This window comes from Echiichthys vipera (assembly GCF_963691815.1).
Source record: "Echiichthys vipera genome assembly, chromosome: 7".
NCBI classification, from domain to species: domain Eukaryota; kingdom Metazoa; phylum Chordata; class Actinopteri; order Perciformes; family Trachinidae; genus Echiichthys; species Echiichthys vipera.
In genome coordinates, this window is record NC_139832.1 from 12,839,182 (window position 1) to 12,844,476 (window position 5,295).

The window sequence follows — 5,295 nt, forward strand, 5'->3', positions numbered from 1 at the left end:
TATGGTTATGGTTATTCATCAGATTATATTTCATCCTATTTTTTTATAAGTTACATATTTAATCTCAATTTATCTCTACAGTGAGATGTATCTTATCTTCCACTCAGATCACCTCACTTCCTGAAAGTAGCCCCCACGCTGTTCTCATTGCTTTCTTTTTCTTCACTCTTGCCTGTATTCTTTCTCCCTCATACACTTTGTTTTACGCTCTGTCCATGTCATTTACTCTGGGCTTTCATGGTACGTTTACTATATTTTGACAGATTTAAAATTTTTCCAAACTGACATTCTGTTTGTGTTTTTGCAGTTGAATGGTGTGGTGCTGCCGTTGCAGTCGTGTCAATCTGTGCGTGCACAGCATTCATCTCTGTGGCCCTGCTGGTCAGTTACATTTCTGCCATATTGAGTGTGACCATGAATAGCCCATCAGTGCAGGGAACAGAAGTCCACAACCAGCAAACTGTTCGCTTCGCCCCACACACTAAAAAATTCTCTGAGCTCTTCCTACCTGAAAGCCCCCTTTGGAACTGCAGTTGACCATTGACTAGCATTTAAACACTATCCTGAACCCCAACACCATCAAGAGATAATTTCAGTATTGTACTTTTAATGATAATCAACAAGGTTTCTCTGAAGTAACTAACTTGACAGCATGAGAAGATTTGACAAACTACCACAGCAGATGCAAGACTTTATAAACCCCGTGCAAACAATAGACTGACCGATCCTCCTCCAGCCAAATGGAGTATGTGGAGCTGGGGCAAAGGATGAGAGAGAGCCCCCTCTCCTTCTCCTGGCCATCAAGCCATTCGACAGACCTGGGGCCAGACGGGATGGGTAGCAGGACAGACGTCCAAGAGCAATGTCGTAGGAGAAGTTGGAGGATACGTCCGCAGGGTGTTCCTGCTAGGCAAAGAAGAAGATTGTGAGTTACTGCAGATGGAGGGTAATACGGAGACATTCTGCAGTGGGACTTCAGGGACACATATTTCAACCTCACCTTGAAAAATGTGCTCTTTTGGAGCTGGTTCTCAAGCTTGTGCAGCCGGACTCGCTTCGTCTTTAAGGGAGACGATGGCATCCTTGTCAACACCCCAAAAATGAACACCTACCCTTATAGAACAGCTGAAGAAGTGACAGGCAAACATGACCATAAAAGACTTCATAGTTGGAAATGTCTTAAATGCAGTTGGACCGTTCCGAGAAAAAGATTCCAAGTACTACATCCCATACAGCTTCTACAGGGGCCTCTATCCGATGGGTGCTAGCGGTGAAGGGATGATGTACTCTGGCCTGTTGACCAAACGCCTGTACAATGTGTCTAAAAGGGTTAAACTTTTCCCCTTCGAGGACATTTATCTGGGGATGTGTTTGTTTAGACGTAACACTCAACCGGTCCACCACCCTGGCTTTCTCATGTTTGACTCTCCCAGCAAGGTGGAGCTGTGTTCATATCATAAAATCCTGATGGTCCACAAACGAAGCCCCGAACAGATAGTTCAACTGTGGGCTGACACGGAAAAGACAGAGGAACAGTGTTAGGATGTGCCCCAGAGGTAAAAAGATGAACTAAAAGACTAATCAAAGTTTCTCTAGTGAACGATTTTACCAGCCGAATTTGGTGGCACTATATTAACTATACTGTATATACTAGGGTGAGGGGTGGATTAGGGTAATGTGGTACACTTAGCTCCAGTGTATTTATCTATTTTTCTACAACATGAACATAATTAGCGTTGAATCAAAGAAGGGGGGGTCATGTAGTTGACGTCACATGACTTTGCAGATGAGATGTCGCAGTTGTGGGCGGGAAAATCGTCAACCAGGAAGTACCTCTTGTGAAGTCCCTTCTCTTAATAGAGGGCTGCAGGGATGATGTATGTGAAGTTGATTGTATTTTGGATCAATGCATTAAATAAACTCTGTGACCAACGGATGTTTATAATACTTAATCCCACAAATGACGCTTGTAGTCTCATTTAGCTTCTTAGCAACTGCCTTTCTAACGACATGTAGCAGCTTCAAATTCACAAGTGACTCATAAGCGGATGTATTTTATCTTGTAGAACGAAAGGCTTAAATCTCTCAAGCCTGTTTTAACGGAACTGTACTGAAAATGTTGCCACCACATTGCCAGCCTGTCAGATATGCAACTGGAAAATATTGGCTGCAGGCATATGTGCAGATCCCGGGGGGAACTGGGGAGCTAGTCCCATACACTGGGAGAAAAGGAAGATAGTGAGAAGAATGGGGGTGAGTAGACATTAAATGCAAGAGACCCTTAAAATTTTGATTTACTAATATAACAGTTAAGTAATCAGTGATACGCTCTGTTGGCTGTTAAGGACAAATAAACAAGAAAAGTAAGGACAGTAAATGATTCCATGTGCAGTACTTTTTGTTAAAACTAGGTGCAGTAAGATGAAAAGTGCCACAGGAAGGGGAAGTTACAGAGTAGGGAGTGTTCTTTCTACAGGAACTGGCGGTTCATTGGAGGAACTGTGTGACCAGGGGGCAGAGGATTCAACTCGGGAACGAAAGAGAGCCTGTCTGAGAGTGAAACATATTCCAAAGTTTCAACCAGGGACTGTTTCAGCAACATTCTGAACCAATCACAACAACCCGGTGAACTTTATTGCTGTATAAATGCTTTGTGAAGGGAGGGCTCAGCGCCTTTTCTGGCTCATTGGTTGCAGCAACAGCTTGACTAAAAGCCAGGATGACTGCAATTTCTGACCCCAGAGAGAACCCTTCTGTCAAGCAGAAAAATATTTGGTGTTTTTATAATAAACTTTTTATACCTTAAGTAGTAGTACGGCTTTCCGTATAAAAAGAACACAACACATGGTATGAGTTGCATATGGGGAAAAAATCCCCAAAGCAATTTCAGTCAAAAGCAACTGGACTTGGTTATTTGTCTAGGAAGACGTTTCACCTCTCATCCAAGAGGCTTCATCAGATCATGTACGCATCTGACCAGGCTGGGACTGGTACAACTATCTGGTGTGGTGATCCAGGTATTTAACCTTTCACAAGGCCGATGATGTCACTGGAACCCTCTGTGCTCCAAGTGCCAACGACCGTGGTTGGAGTGACAGTTGTTGGTGGGAAGTTGGTTTCGACTTTGTTAGTGCTCTACTTGGTCTTAACGACAGTCGTTGGAGTCATAGGAGGCCATTTGTGATAAGTTGTTCTTTGAGGTTAGATTAAATACCTGGATCTGCACGCCAGATAGTTGGACCGGTCCCAGCCTGGTCAGATGCGTACATGAACTGATGAAGCCTCTTGGATGAGAGGGGAAACGTCTTCCTAGACAAATAACCAAGTCCAGTTGCTTTTGATTGAAATTGCTCTGGGACAAATGAGAATATTTACAGGCATAAAAAAAAAAAAATCACTGTTGTCCCCCCCAATACTGGCATCAGATCTGCGCCCCTGTGTCATTGACTTCAGAGACTAGCTTGGCTGTGATTGGTTGTTTCTCTTGGGGCGGTGGAAGGTAGCAGATGTCATTAGTAGAACACAGAGAGGGCTCTGGGAGCAGACAGGAACAGGAGGTGGAGTATATAAATACAATACCTTTTCTTTGTAATGTCTGTCTCATTGTGCTGTCAGGAGCAAATATAACAAAATAAATAACTGAAGCTTTAAAATGTATAAATATATAGTGTTAAGCCATAGGACACCATATATGACTCAGACCAGGGGTGCCCAATCCTGCTCCTGGAGAGCCAGTGCCCTGCATGTTTTAGGTTTCTCCCTGCTCCAACACACCTTACTCTGGGGCGGTAGTAGTGGTGGCTGGAGAGGTGCCAGTTCATCTCCTGGGCACTGCCGAAGTGCTGTTGAGCAAGGCACCGAACCCCCAACTGCTCGGGGCGCCGGTCACTGGCAGCCCCCTCGCTCTAACATCTCTCCATTGGTTGCATGTATATAGGTCTATAGGTGTGTGTGTAAAATGAAAAATAATAGAGTGAAAATTGAATTTCCCCATTCGTGGGACTAATAAAGGAATTCTTCTTCTAATGATTATCAAACCTGTGACAAGCTTCAGCTGCTGTCTTCGACGAGCACATCAATAGACTCAGGTGTGTTAGAGCAGGGAGAAACCTAAAACATGCAGGGCAGTGGCTCTCCAGGAGCAGGATTGGGCACCCCTGACTCAGACTTTGGTAGAAAATCTCATCCGAAGTGACTTGTTTTTGTTAAGGCACAGCGGCCTCTCGTGGCTGCCTCCCGGATGTGTATCCGAGGGCGTGAGCGTCGACTGTACACGTCACGCGCGGCAGCGGCTGTCGGAGGAGGCGTGGCTTTGTTCTGCTGCAGCGGAGAAATATGACATGGGGATGAGCGAGGGAGAGAGGGAGAGTGAGACAGCCTGATAGGAATTAACGGTTCGTCAGAGGTCTGGACGGAAAACCTGAGGATGGGGAGTAATGACTGAAATCAGAACGGTAAGAGACAGACCTGTTTTTTGTTTTTATTTCCCACATATAGCGCGACAGGACGAGCCACGGCTCATTTGATAGTGAACACAATAGGCTACCACTGCAGACAGGTGCACCTGCCTTTATGTGAGTACGTGCTTCGATGCATTCAACTTCAGGTTTCGTGCTAATACCTTTTTATTTTAGGTCGGAGGCATATGCATTGAGGCCACACATCTCATCGACGGTTCGGGTTGCGATGTTAGCAGGGGTCTGAGAGGTAAATGCTGTAAACATGGATGTGGTGGTAAATCTGTATGCTTAGTCACAGACCTTTGTGATGTAGGAACATACAGTAGCTATGTAATATATATAAATATCTGAGACAGCTGAGTGTATTTTAGGATGGTGGCTTATCCTAAAATAGATAGCCTATTGTTTTTTTTTGATGGTTCTTTTTACAGACATGGTATAGCAATCATCACAGTGTATTTAGGGCCAGATGGCTTAAAAATGTACTAGATTGTAATGAAATACATAACAGCTTAATGTTGCATATAGTAAATCACATCAGTTTCACTCTTGGCTATCTGTTTATGTTAAAGAAAAATAGGAAAACTTACACTAACTGCAAATACTACTGTCTGTCTTACCCATTTACTGTACGTTTATTTTACTGTTGGCCTGATTCACAACATCTACCAACTACGCTAGCCTGTAAAGACAAGGCCTCTAATTCATTGCTGTGGTATTTCTAAAACTATGTACATGTCCCCTGACAAAGACCTACATAATAAGACCTTTAATCTATCAGATTATTATTTAAGCCGGGTACAACACTAGTGAAATTAACTCTGCCACAGTTTGC

General features: G+C 43.8%; 1 pseudogene across 1 annotated transcript; it reads left to right on the forward strand.

Moving 5' to 3' along the window:
* Positions 1 to 652: 652 nt before the first annotated feature.
* Positions 653 to 1,542, forward strand: LOC310949093 (N-acetyllactosaminide beta-1,3-N-acetylglucosaminyltransferase 2-like; annotated as a pseudogene). The gene has a single exon. The product of its transcript is annotated as an N-acetyllactosaminide beta-1,3-N-acetylglucosaminyltransferase 2-like (transcript).
* The last annotated feature ends 3,753 nt before the right edge of the window (positions 1,543 to 5,295 follow it).